The sequence below is a fragment of a genome, unplaced genomic scaffold, assembly GCF_019419815.1.
Source record: "Pyrus x bretschneideri cultivar Hongxiangsu unplaced genomic scaffold, Pyrus_bretschneideri_v1 Contig29, whole genome shotgun sequence".
NCBI lineage: Eukaryota > Viridiplantae > Streptophyta > Magnoliopsida > Rosales > Rosaceae > Pyrus > Pyrus x bretschneideri.
The window spans coordinates 2,789,704-2,803,442 of NW_025999601.1; the positions used below are offsets into that span (position 1 = coordinate 2,789,704).

At 37.0% G+C, this 13,739-nt stretch overlaps 1 pseudogene; it reads left to right on the forward strand.

Annotated features, from left to right (window-relative positions):
* The first annotated feature begins 8,465 nt into the window (after positions 1–8,465).
* Positions 8,466–12,522, forward strand: LOC108867263 (annotated as a pseudogene).
* The last annotated feature ends 1,217 nt before the right edge of the window (positions 12,523–13,739 follow it).

The window sequence follows — 13,739 nt, forward strand, 5'->3', positions numbered from 1 at the left end:
CTTTGTATATTTCACATTGAAAACCAAATGACGCTTACAATATGGTTATATAGCAACCATGCTTACAACAACAATGTCTATATTGCCCTCTAACAATCTAACTCTAACTAACTACAATCACAACTAACTCAATCAATTACACATTGACAAGTGTCATCATCTTAGCTTTATAATTGTTAACATCTTAGTATATCCATTACTCCCCCCTCAAACTTAGCTAGGAGCTCCTAGACTAAGTTTGTGACAATGTCGAATGAAGACTGGACTATGCAGTCCTTTAGTAAAAACGTCTGCCACTTAGTCTTCAGTTGGAATGTATTGGACTTTCAAGTCACCCTTTTGAACCTTTTCTCGAACAAAATGATAATCGGTGTCGAGATGCTTTATCCGAGAATGAAAAACAGGATTTGGAGTCAAAGCTAGTGCAGAAAGGTTATCACAATGTAGACATGGATGTTCTAATATAGTTTCATGAATGTCTTTGTGTAATGACCTTATCCAATACACATCTGCAGCACAATGTGCAAAAGCCTTGTATTCTGCTTCTATTGAGCTCCTCGAAACAGTGGATTGTTTCTTTGATTGCCAGGAAATTTGATTGGAACCTAAAAAGACCACATTGCCAGTTATTGGTCTTCTTGTGTTTATATCCGCAGCCCAATCTAAATCTGAATATGCTGAAATATTGAACTCAGAAGACTTGGCATATCTCAAATCGCATGTCAAAGTACCCCATAAATATTTTAGAATTCTTTTGCCCCAATGGTAATGAAGCTCTGTAGGATTAGTCATAAACTAACCCACCATATTAACTGAGTGTGCTATGTCAGGTCTAGTAAAGGTAAGGTATTGTAGAGCTCCTATAATGCTTATGTAGTGAGTTAGATATGTAACAAGTGTGCCTTCATCAATAAGTAATTGAGTATGTGGCTGAGCTAGTGTAGAAGTAGGTTTACAGGTCTTCATTCCTACTTTCTTAAGGAGTTCCTTGATATATTTTGATTGATTGATAAACAAAGATCTATCTTTCTCATATTGAATCTGTAATCCCAAAAAATATATGAGCTGCCCCATATCCTTCAGATCAAATACCTCAACAAGACTTCAAATTACACACTGAACTTTTGCAGAATTTGACACACTTAGGATAATATCATCCACATATAACAAAAGCAATATAATATCACCATTGTCAACTTTAATGAACAAACTAGAATCAGATATTGATGTGGTAAACCCAAGGGCAGGTAAAAAACTAGTAAACTTGGAATTCAAAGCTCTAGGAGCTTGTTTAAGGCCTTATAAAGACTTAACAAGCCTGCAAACATAATCTAGGTACTTTGAATCTACAAAATTTTATGGCTGCTTCATATAAACCTCTTCTTCAGGACCACCACCATGTAAGAATGCATTTTTAACATCCAATTGCCTTAGATTCCATCCATATTGTGTTGCTAATGCCAGAATCAACCTTATAGTTATATGTCTCACCACTGGACTAAAGGTTTTTGAGAAATCCCACCCTAGTTTTTTACTGAATCCTTGAGCAACTAGTCTTGCTTTGTATCTTGACACAATACCATTAGGGTTCTTCTTAACTTGGTACACCCATTTATTCCCAATTACAGCCCTATCACATGTGGAGGTACTAGCTTCAAAGTTCCTTGTGCCCTTAGAGAATCAAACTCATCTTGCATAGCATTTTCCCACTGTGTAAAGCTGAAGTAGCTTTATAATTCTTTGGTTCCTTAATCTCATGTACATCAACCAAGAATGAAAAACCATTTAAATTACATGTATTCTCTGTATGATCAATTATATTCATCAATTATAAGGAGGTCAACTCAGGTAATGTAGCAAGAAATGCTGCATACTTTTTCCTTGATATGGTATTTGTTTGAAGTCTTGTTTCTATACTAGTAGGTTTAGTTATGTCCAGAGACTTATTGATATGCTCAAAATCATGAGATACACTATGGGTTGAAGAACATGGAGATATTGGGAGTAGTACATGAAGTTGAGATGGATTCAGGACAGGAAGCAAATGAGATGTATCATTGTCATGGGAAAAAGTATGGCCTGATGAAGACTGTTCTACAGTTGTACTTTGACTTTTCATAGTGAAATCCCCAGAATTACCAAGAGATGTAGAACTGTTATCAAACTCATTCACTGATCGAGTTGATCTTGTCCCCGAGTTAGTGTGAGACTCTAAATCCACTCTATGATTAGAAATTGGAATTGGAATTACTGTAGTGGATGATGTTATTGAACTTGGCATGGACTGTATAACCATTGAATCGCACTGCCTTTGAAGAAAAGGAAACATAGTCTCATCGAGAATCATATGTCTTGAGATAACACATTTCTTGGTACTCATATTGTAATAAAATACACCTTTATATCTTATGGAATGCCCCAAGAATACACATCTTTTAGTTCTCACTTGCAACTTATTAGAATTATGAGAAACACAGAATGAGCACAAGCTAGATACTAGAACTTAAGAGATAAGCCAACAGTTGTTATCAATGTGATAGTAGTCTATGTGTATCTGTTTCGTCTCAGCAATTCCAGTTTGCTAAAGGGTATAGGGACAAGATATCATCCGTTGTATTCCCTTAGTTTTCAGAAATGTAGTGAAGGATTTGTTTGTGTACTCTCCTCCATCATCACTCTAAAAACATTTGATCCTAGTTCCAAACTGAGTAACTATCATATACATAATTGTACAAAGATTGTAAACACATTAGATTTATTGTACAGAGGATATATCCAAACATATCTTGTATATTCATCCACAAATGTTACATAATATATGCATCCTTCTAAAGATTTTATAGGTGATGGGCCCCAGATATCTGAGTATACTTTTCCAAAGGAATTAAGCAATGATCAACTTTAGAAGGAAATGGAGTTCTAGACATTTTTCCTTTCAAACAAGGAATAAAGACATTATGATTCTTAACTAAAGACACATTTGCATTTGATTGCCTTATCATTCTGGACATTGTTTCATTTGATGGATGCCCTAATTTTTTATGCCACACATTTGATGGATGCACTAAGAAAATCACTTAAATTCTGATAAACTAACTGCAACCCTTGAGATTGATGAACAACTGGTATGTGAAACAACTCTTGTGGCATACTCTTTCCTTGATACAGTTTATCCCTTGTTTTCTTGTCTTGCACAAAGAATTGAGTTTCATCACAAATGAACCAACTGGTATTATCAGCACATAACTGTTTCACAAATAACAAACTTCTAGTAATTTTAGGCACATGTAACACATTCTTTAAAACCAAAGAATGAGAATTTGTGTTAAGAGAAGTAGATCTAATGTTTTTTTTTTATCAACAACTCAAGGCCATTTCCAATAGTAATCTTGTTAGGACCTTCAAAAGGTTGCACTTGAGTCAAGGAATTGATGTCTGTAGTCATATGGTGAACCAATATCAACAATCCAAGAATCATTTGGATGAAATTGTGATGTTTGATATGCTGCCACTGCATTAAGACAATGAGGTGGTGGCTACCCTTGATAAGTGTAATTGCCTATATGAAAACATTCCAGAGCTGAGTGTCATTTTTACCACAGATTTGACATTCCAGCATAAATCCTTGAAAAGAAGAACCATCGTTCCTTTGAAAGCAATTAGCTGATGTATAGCCCATTTTGTTACAAATCTAACACTTAATGACAACATTAGTTCTACTTTGAGTGCTACCAGACCAATTGCCACCATTACTTCCCCTAAAACCACCAAAATTAAACCTTTTTCCTTTGTAGCCACCATTATTTTTTAAATTGTTATTTCCTCTGTATGTAGATCCAAAATGAAAGCCATTTGTAGGAAACTTGGACCAGAATTATTGTTATTTCCCTCAACAAACCCATAGCCGCATGACATTAAGGAAAGAATGGAGCTGGTTGAATTGGTGCAAAACTAGGAAGAATGTAGGCTTTAGGAGGAAATGGAATTGGAACTGGCATAGAGTTGTAGTTGTAAGCACCATGAATAATGACCCCTGCAGTTGTAAAAGGAATATGACTATGACCTTGTGGATTTGAAGTTGAACCAGAAGCCCCAGAATTAGTACCAGAAGAAGTACTTGCAGAATTAGAGCCCTAACTATAAAGTGCAGACATATTCTGTGTTAACAAAGAAATCTCCCCTTCAAGTTCTTTCTCAGCCCCAAGAAGTTAAGCTCTAAATTCTTTTAGAGTAATTGATGATTCTCTTGCTAAAATGACAGTTCTAATAATGGCATACTCTTTTTGTAATCTAGTAAGACCAGTTACCATTACATCATTGTCAGATACAAATTCACCTGCAACACTTAGTTGTTCTCTTATATTTTTCAACCTCAAAAGGTACTTATCAATAGAATCATACCCTTTTTAAATGGTATGGAGTTCAATCTTTAGATGATTTGCCCTTGATTTTGACAGAAAATCATATCTGTCAACCAATTTAGACCAAGCCCTATTTGCAATTTTACATCAAAGCACATATTCCATAGCTTCATCAGATAATGTTGTTAGTAACAAACTAAGTAAAGCCATATCAGTTCACTCCCGATCAAGAAAAGCTTGTGTTATCTCCTTGTTACCCCAGTTTCTGTATGAATTATCTATTTTGGTGGACACACAGTTTTGATACAAAATGACCAAATAGCTTGTGACCTTTCAAAACAGCTGTAAATTGAAAAGCCCATTTTGAGAAATTATCATCTTTTAGCTTTATTGTAAGCATACCCAACAAATTCTCCACCTTAACCACTGAATTAGACAATTTCACAAATATGTAAAAAAATATAGGAAAAAAAAAAAACACAACAACACTGCAAGATTTTTCTTCAACTAGAAACAATGACACTTCGTCTGCATACACTATATAGAAAGATTGATACTTTCTTAATACTCAAGAAAGAATGGCACTTTCTTGATAAAACTTCACTCTGAGTTTAAGAACATGAAAGTTTGAACAAAAATCCCAATTTGCCAGATTCAATCACGAATTTGCATATACCAAGTATACTAGATGTAATCAAACTATATACTGAACTACTAACAAGAAACTGAATTGCGTAGTATGAAAGAAACAATATCACCTAATCAAATGAATTCGAAGACCTTCAAGAACGCAGAAAACCCCCATAGCTTCTTCAAAAATCTAGATTGCGAACATAGAGAATTGGAGATTAGAAACCAAAAATCGTAGCGGAACTCTTCAGGATCGGATATGGCTGGAAGGAATAGCTGGTGCTGAAACCATCATAACAATACAACAAAACTGTGTAGGCTATAAAATTGAGAAGAAAACAATAAGTGGGAAGAAAGAGATTTGAGAGATAGGGAGAGAATGTGAAACTTTGTATATTTCACATTGAAAACCAAATGACTCTTACACTATGGTTATATAGTCACCATTCTTACAACAATAACTTCCATATTGCCCTCAACAATCTCCCTCTAACTAACTACAATCTCAACTAACTCAATCAATTACACATTGACAAGTATCATCATCTTAGCTTTACACTAGTCAACATCTTAGTATATCCATTACTCATGTATGTACCTAACCATCTTTATCTATAGTCTCATTGATGGCATGTGGGTTGTTGAAATACCCTGAAATGAGTTTAGTAATCATGGTATTTTTTTAGCAGAAACCCTATGAAACACTAAATTAACTTGAACAAATATCCTACTAAGATCTACACAAGAGGCAATAATCCGGGACATGCTTGGATAGCTCTGGAACAGTGTAGATCAGATTGGAGGTGGTGGTAATAACGTCGGACGCAATAATCCCGAAGAAACAAATAGGGAATTGGATTGAGTTGGGGACGAAAATGAGGACGACGTCGTTTTTCATGATTCCTAGATTGATTAAGCCATGGAAGACCTGGATAACTTTGGACTTGAACTCTGAGAATGACAAGGTGTCGGAGGACTTGTCGTCGATAAGCGCAAGCTTGTGGGAGTAAAAGGAGGAGTTTATGAAGAGGAAATAGATCATTCAGAGATTTTGGTCTTTGGGTAGGACAAACGGCAGGCAAAGTGATCAAAAAATGCCATCGCTGCCCAGCCCAGATTTTTCCATTAAACATTGTGGTGGAGATGTCCAAATGAGTAAATGTGATTTTGGGTTTCTGGGATTTAGATAAGGATTTTATAGGGGATTTTGTTGGAGGTGATTGGTGATGGAGTATCGTCTGTTACATATTTATGGCAAAAGGGAGGGGAGGAATAGGGAGGGAAGGGAAGGAAAACAGGGGAGAATCCTTATCCTTGTTTATTTCACGAGGCTTAAGGTAAACATGAAACAAGGAAGGTGTACGACGTTCACCCCACCTCAGAATTTGAGCAATCGTTGGCCAACCATTGAAGAACGTGAAGGGTTCATGAGCAATGTGCTAAAAGATATGTAATCATGCATAGAATTACAGAATCTTCGACTTTGCCTTAGGAGGCCACTGCAATTTATGGTCCCTTCGTCGTCCGTTTTTCACACTCTGGAATATGTATGGCAAAATAAATTAGGAGTTTGCTCTCCATCTCTACTAGTTTTCACCTTCGAATTAGAGCTGTTTGCACCAAAAATGTGCACAATTTTACTTATTAAGGCCATTCGAGCAAGATAGGGCATTTAGAGGACTATTGTGCAAAAATGCTAACTTGGAAGATATTTGGCTGCATCCATAGTTTGACATTAACATAATGTTTTTCCCTTTTGTTTGGGTGGTGATGGTATGCCAAAAGCTTTATTGAATCAAAACAATTGCATGTTTTCTCATTGCAAGTCGATTGGAAGGCAACACGTAGATATTCGGGCAATGGACATATGGTGAAAGAAGCCAACTTGCTTCTTTTAATTATTATTTTATTGCAAGTGGGAGATGGACATTTGGTGGAAATGCAAGCCTGCCTATTTTAATATTATTTCACATGCAAGCTAGTAGTGGAGTTTTATCGAGCAAGTTCAATGTTCTCAGCAAATGGGCTCTTTCATATCTCTATATAAAGAAGCAGAGGCACAAGGATTATGGACACTCAAACAATCAATCAAGCAACTCTACTCAAATTAACTCCTTAATTTCCTTGTAGACATTTACTTTTAGCCAAGCACCCTTAACTTTCCTTGTTTTTAGCTCTGCTGCTCACTCAGTTGTATCGATCTCCTTTGTATTTTTATTTACAACCTTCAAAGCCATTCCCCAAACCACCAGAAATTGCCACAAGACTAGAGCAACTTGCCCGATCCATCGGGAACAAGTTCGAACCTTGTATTTAGCATCCCTTTGTACTTATAATGCTTTGTTCTTTGAATAATTACATTTCTATACAACTCATTTCCAGTCATTTAGTTTACAAGCAATCTACAATACCGGTCATTTACTTTCTTATGTCATTTCCATTTCCAGCAACCTTGTCATTTACATCTTGTTACATCTCTCCACATAAGTAAAGTTTTTATCGTTAAGGCAAAGAAAGAACCTTGACTTGAGCCACTCCCACTCAATGGCACAATCTTTTAGCCAGAAGTCGAACTTAGGCATAATCTCAATCATTCAGATCACGTCTACTAGCGGCATCTAGTAGTGGCAAGCTCGCACTCGCCAGTTTCTTGTTCGAGCAAATTCTCGGAATGCCCACGAGGCCCATGGCGAATTTAGGGGGCGAACAAATTGGCACGCCCGATGGGATACTTATATAGAGTTAGATCATGAACAATCTTTATGTTCATGGTTTTTCTCAACATGCTTTCGACCATTACAGTTTGGAGCATAAGGAGGATGACGATGTTGAAAAATGCCCAAGCTATGGCTATAAAGAAAATCACATGGAGCCAACCTATGAGCTGCCAACTTATGGGTACATGGCTGAAGAGTACTCAAGTCCCATGGAATATGATTGTCGGTCAACTAATGGCTATTAACTAAATAATAATAATAATAATCTTGAGGTTTGGCCAATTTATGGCCATGATGAAAGTTATTATTCTTTTGATGACAATTTCATTTATGAAAACTATGATACGCCAACAAATGGCTTTGAGTTTCAAAATACTTTTAATGGGTACATAGAGCCAATCTATGAGATGCCAACCATTGATCATCCGGATGAAGAGTTTTACAATGAGGATGTGGGCAAATTAGAGGAGAAGGTGTCTAAACTCCATGTGGCAAACATCGAATACAGTGAAAAGGTGATCAAGTCTTTTGAAAGGATGGAGGAAAGCTACACAACTTTCGGAGAAACTATGCGAAAGTTGATAGATAAAATGTGTTAAATCCCCTCTTCAAAACAAACTCACCCTACTACAACAAGGAAGAACAAATCATACACATTGATGAAAGCCAAACAATGACCCCAATCCATGAAAAATCCATGAAAATGGATTTGGTTGTAGGAGAACAAGTCGACTTGTCGAAACTGATAACGACTAAAATGGAGTTTATGGCTAGTAAAGGCAAAACACCTACGCTTGGGGGGCTCGAACTCACACCTCATGTGGAGCCCGAAGAAGAAGAAAAGAGCTTCTATACTGTTCTCCGCCAACACAAGTATGTCGCCCATGCCGAGATCTCAAGGGGGACAAAGCTTGGAGTGAAACATGAATGGCCTCCTCCTATGGTTCCCAAGCTACAAGGTATGGCCAATTTAAATGGTGGATCTGATTTCTCTACACTCAATTATAAAAAGAGAAAAAGGTTTGAGTGTTAAGAGAAATAAAATTTGGACAATCAAGGGGATTGACCCAGTGTGCCCAAATAGGGCTTATTTTTGTTGTTTTCTCTTTTGCCCGTAGTAGGTTCCCTCCATCTTTCTTTTCCTTGCTTTTTCTCCTTTTCCCTTCCTTTTTCTTCTCTCTTCTTTTCTTTTTCTTTCTTTCTCTCTTTTAGTTTTTTGTTTTTTTTTTTTCTGGAATGGGCTTTTGCTTGCTTTTTTATTCCAAAAAACAACAAAAAGGGCATAAAAGGAAAAAAATATATAAAAAAATATAGCCTTTTTCACTTTGCCCGAATGGGCATTTTTGTTGCCCGACATGGGATTTCCTTTTGTTTTATGTTGCCTGAATAGGCTTATTTTGTGTTGTCTTGCTTTCAATTTGCATGGGCATTTCCTTGTGTTGCCCGAATGAACTATATATGTATATATCTCTACTAATTAATAAAACACTCATTGTCAACTAAAATCCTATGAAATTACCAGTTTAATCCTCTAATTAAAACAGAACATGAATAAGACATATGAGGTAGAAATGTAATTTCACACAATCAAATTTTGCCTTTTTTTTTTCCGAAGCCTCACCTTCATGTAATTTTAACATATCTCTAATAAATAAAATAAAATAAAAAAAAACTTCCCACTCCCACAGTCTCTGTCACTCTCTTCTTCTCTCCTTCTATTTCAAAAACAAAAATAAAAAATTTTCTCACACACTTTGTGTGTGCCCATATGCTTTTATTAAAAAGAAAAGACAAAAACAAATGTTAAATAAATAAGATAAAATCTGGGCAGTTTGCCCGGGAGGGCTTTGTCCTTTTTAGTTTTCTTGTTTTGATTGTCTGACAAGTCTGCCCTTTTTCCTTTTTTCCAGCTTGCCTGATATGGGCTTTGTTTTCATAAGGGATTCTCTTCCAATCTCTTCCACCTAATCCTTTTCATCAAAAAATCTAGGCCTTTGAAATTTGATCCAACGGCTAAAAACACGGGTCCACTTTAAAAGTTATAATAACTTTAGTCGCGTTGGATTAAATTTCAAGAGTCTAGATTGTTTGATGAGGATGATTAGATGAAAGGGATTCTTTGTGTGTTTCTTATACTGTTACAAAGAAAAAGATAAAAATTAAAAATTCCAAAAATCATAAAAAGACTTTGCTTTCTTGCTTTTGTTTTATTTTTATTATTCTTCTCTTTCTTTGTTTCTTTTTCCATTTTCTAGTAGCTTGAAATGGGTTCCATGGTGTGTATACAAAAAATAGAAAATATAACATATGGGCAGTTTGGGAGTAGCCATTTTTACCCTTCTTTCCACTTTTCTCATGCCCAATGAATGTATTTAGCCCGAACCCAAAAGTTGAATTGAAAAACCATCCAATGGCTATATCTTCCATAAATTCCACCCAGATTCATGGAATTTGAGGCTTTATAAAATTCAAAATCATGGCTTTCCTATGAAAAATTCTATCAAAGAGCTTCTTACTGGCTATGGCAAGCAGATCATGGCGTTATCTTGCCCGATTAGTGGTGCCCGATGAACCCATAGTCATGCTTGACAAGCATGGCATTTTCCCTACTGATTTTCATATCGTCGCAACAGACTCCGCATGCCTCCCCAACTCTCACTAGTGCTCACGACCAAGGCTCGGGCTACTTCGGCAACTACCATTAACGGCTACAGCAAGAACTTCTGATTTGGCTATTATTAATTATTGGGGACCAGCTTTCATGGGTGAGAAAGTAGTAAAATGGAGCTTTATTTAAAAATGGATTCCCAAATCAATTTGAACGGCGAAAGCTGGAGGAAGATAGTAGAAAATTGGTGTTGTTGTTTGCCCAACTGGGTTTCCTTTGCATTTGCTTAACAATCTTTCACTCAAATATAGCTGGGGGGCTTTATAAAAAGTCAAAGTCATGGTTTTTCTATAGAAGATCTTGTCACAGAGCCTCTCAAATCTCAACGGCTATTACAGGGGGGCATGAAATTATGTTGATGTTGCCCGAGGAAGCTATAATCTTGCATGATGAGCATGACATCTTCTTTGCTACAGTTTGTTTAGATGTTATTAATCAGACATGAGGCCCCATGTTTGATCTGGCAAACGTATTTGAGGTGTTCTTGCCATAACTGCTGTATCCCAGTCCCTCTGACCCTTTAAACGAAGAACTGGTTTTCGCTTCAAAGAGGTGTTACCAAGCTGCTTACAAAGAGTTAAAGGCTTGAAGAGGATTGTGAAAATTTCAACGGCTTCTCCAATAGCTAACCCCTATCTCTCTTTCACATGAACTCAGCTCACTCCATCCCAACGATTCAACTCGGCAATGACGATTACGAATGCTCCGAGTTCGTATTTTCACAACGACTTATCATCCTCGCTTGGGCTCTGTTAGAAATTGTTTCAACTTTTGGTGTTGCTTCGTGTTCCCATATGTGCTCATTAACGATGTGATCTTGCTTTTGGTTTCAGATCTGAATTGTTTCCGAGTAATCGACGGCGACGGTGATATCTGAGCTTACATGAATATTGAGGAAGGTCCAGTGGTTGTCGATGAATAAGTTTCTTGGGTTTTTTTTATGTGATATCCATCACTGAAGCGAGTGAACATTATGATCTACTCAAAAAGACTATCAGTATCTCCATCGAGTGCACCTTTGGCTACATTAGTGTCCCACTCCCATCGATGCTGGCAAAAACATTTCTTGCCACGTGCTGCACCAGTTGCTCTATCTCCCACATACCCTCATTTTTGTGGAGAAATTTTTCTTTGTGACCAGATGTACATCACGTGGTTTTATATAAATGGTAGTAAATTTTATTTTTAAATTTATTAACTTTTTAGCACACATATCCCATCATTTATATCTGGACACGTGATGTACCACCCCATGTTCTGGTTACACCGAAAAATCTTTCATTTTTATGGTCCTTTGATAACTGCTGGTCATCCCCCTATAGCTTCGCGATTGTCAAAGCCATCAATGAAGAATGGTGGCTTGTCACCTCTCCTTGCTGGCTTTAAGAATGTCGCCTAAACACAGTCGAATGCTGGTACAATTCCTTTTGGTTTGGAACAGCGCCCGCTCACTCCTTCCATTTCCAACCGTTGCAAACCAGAAATGGTACTAAGACGGGGAAGTCAGGGTTGCCAATGTGCTTATCCCATAAAGCTTGACATTCTCCTCCGAAAAGTTTCACAAAATCTTACCTGGAATCTTTTTCTTAAAGAACTAGCTTCCGAGCTTCATTTGCAAGTTTCTCAAATAGAGCTAATTAACTTTTATGTACTTCGATTATCAAGATTAAATATTTCAATGGATATTACTCCTAGTTCAGGACTCAGTTTCTCTACGAGTGATGCGTCTGCAATAAACTCTTCTCTTGTCATGCATAAGGTTAAATTGAACCCTGCATTAGTGGGCGATTACAAAATTGGTTTAAGCATCTCATGCTCCTGTTATTGTTGCATCACCAGTGGAAGCCCCATCAAATCCATCCCCGACTAGTACATTCTTAAGTGCTTCAGATAAAGGGAGGCATTCAAATTGGAATCTCATTATTGGTATTGGCGTTGGCATACTGTTCATTACCATTATATCTGTGCTCATACTTTGTTTGTGCACATTCCATAGACTAAAGCTTCTTCTATAGAAACAGGCTTTGAAAAACAGATGACTGTTGATACAGCACCTGCAGCAACAACAACTCTATCAGCAACAGCAACAAAAGCTTCTGATTTTTCTTTCATTGATTATCGAAGACATGTTAGCCACCAGCTTTGATGGGTGAGAAGTAGTAAATGGAAGCTTTGTTCGGATTTAGGTTTTTAAATCAAATTGAATAGCTGGCTGGAGGAAATGTGGAGAAATTTGCTTTTGCAGCTCGGTTGAATACCCGACATGGCTTTATTGGCATTTGGTTGAAAGTTATTTCTCTCTTTCTTTTTTATTATTTCTTTTTCTCTCTCTTTTCCTTTTCTTTATCTCTTATGTTCCATTTTGCGAACGAGACTTGGTTGCTGAAGAATCAGTAGCACCTCCTGCTGATCACCAATCGGGCATTTTTTATCATCTCTGCAACCACCAAGGATACTCCCATGTTTATTGTTGGTATCAATGAGAAGGAATACGAGCCAGACATCAACATTTTTTCCAATGCCAGTTGCACTACCAACTGCCTTGCTCCCTTTGCCAAGGTTATCAACGACAGAAGAATCGATAGCCGATGGACAATGACAACAACGATGATGGAGTCAAAGACTGCAACTGTGGCCGCAGAGGATTGCCTGATTGGATATCTTGCCTGATAAGCTGTTTGCACAATGAGTTGTTACCCGATAGAACTATTATCTTGCTCGACAGGCATGTCGTATTCTCTACCGCTTTTTCACATCGTTTCCGATGGACTTCATGGGCCTTATCAACCCTCGATAATGCTTACGATCAGATCTTATCCTACTTCGGCAACCACCATCAACAGCCGCGACAAGAGTTTTTGCTGATGTTAATTATATTGGTGACCTGTTAACCGCTATATTTTATATGTGTTCGCTTGAGTTTGTGGTGGAGAAGTAGAAAGTTCGAGCTTCATTTAAATTTGGGTTCCCTGCCCGAACTAAAATGTTAAATATAGAGGAGCATTGAAAAGTCAAGGTTGCACTTTACAATCATGGCTTGATGGCTTCCATTCAATATGCCTTTACGTTATGGTGGACTTTCAATACATATTCCCATTTGAACGTGGAAGGCCATGCAAAGGAATGATGATTTTTTTTAAAGGAAAACTAATGAAAAGGGCTTGAAAACTTTGAGTTTTAACGATAAGGAAAAAATAAAGGGTAAAGTGAATAGTACCAGGATTGACTTTTTAGTGTAAAAATATGGTTTTTCGTTAAAATGAACAGTATCATGAGCTTTTCGTTAAAGTTCCCTTTTTTTTTTTTATGCTGCAAGTTCATACAAGCTTCTCAATGGCTTCACAAACCATGCATTATTCCCAG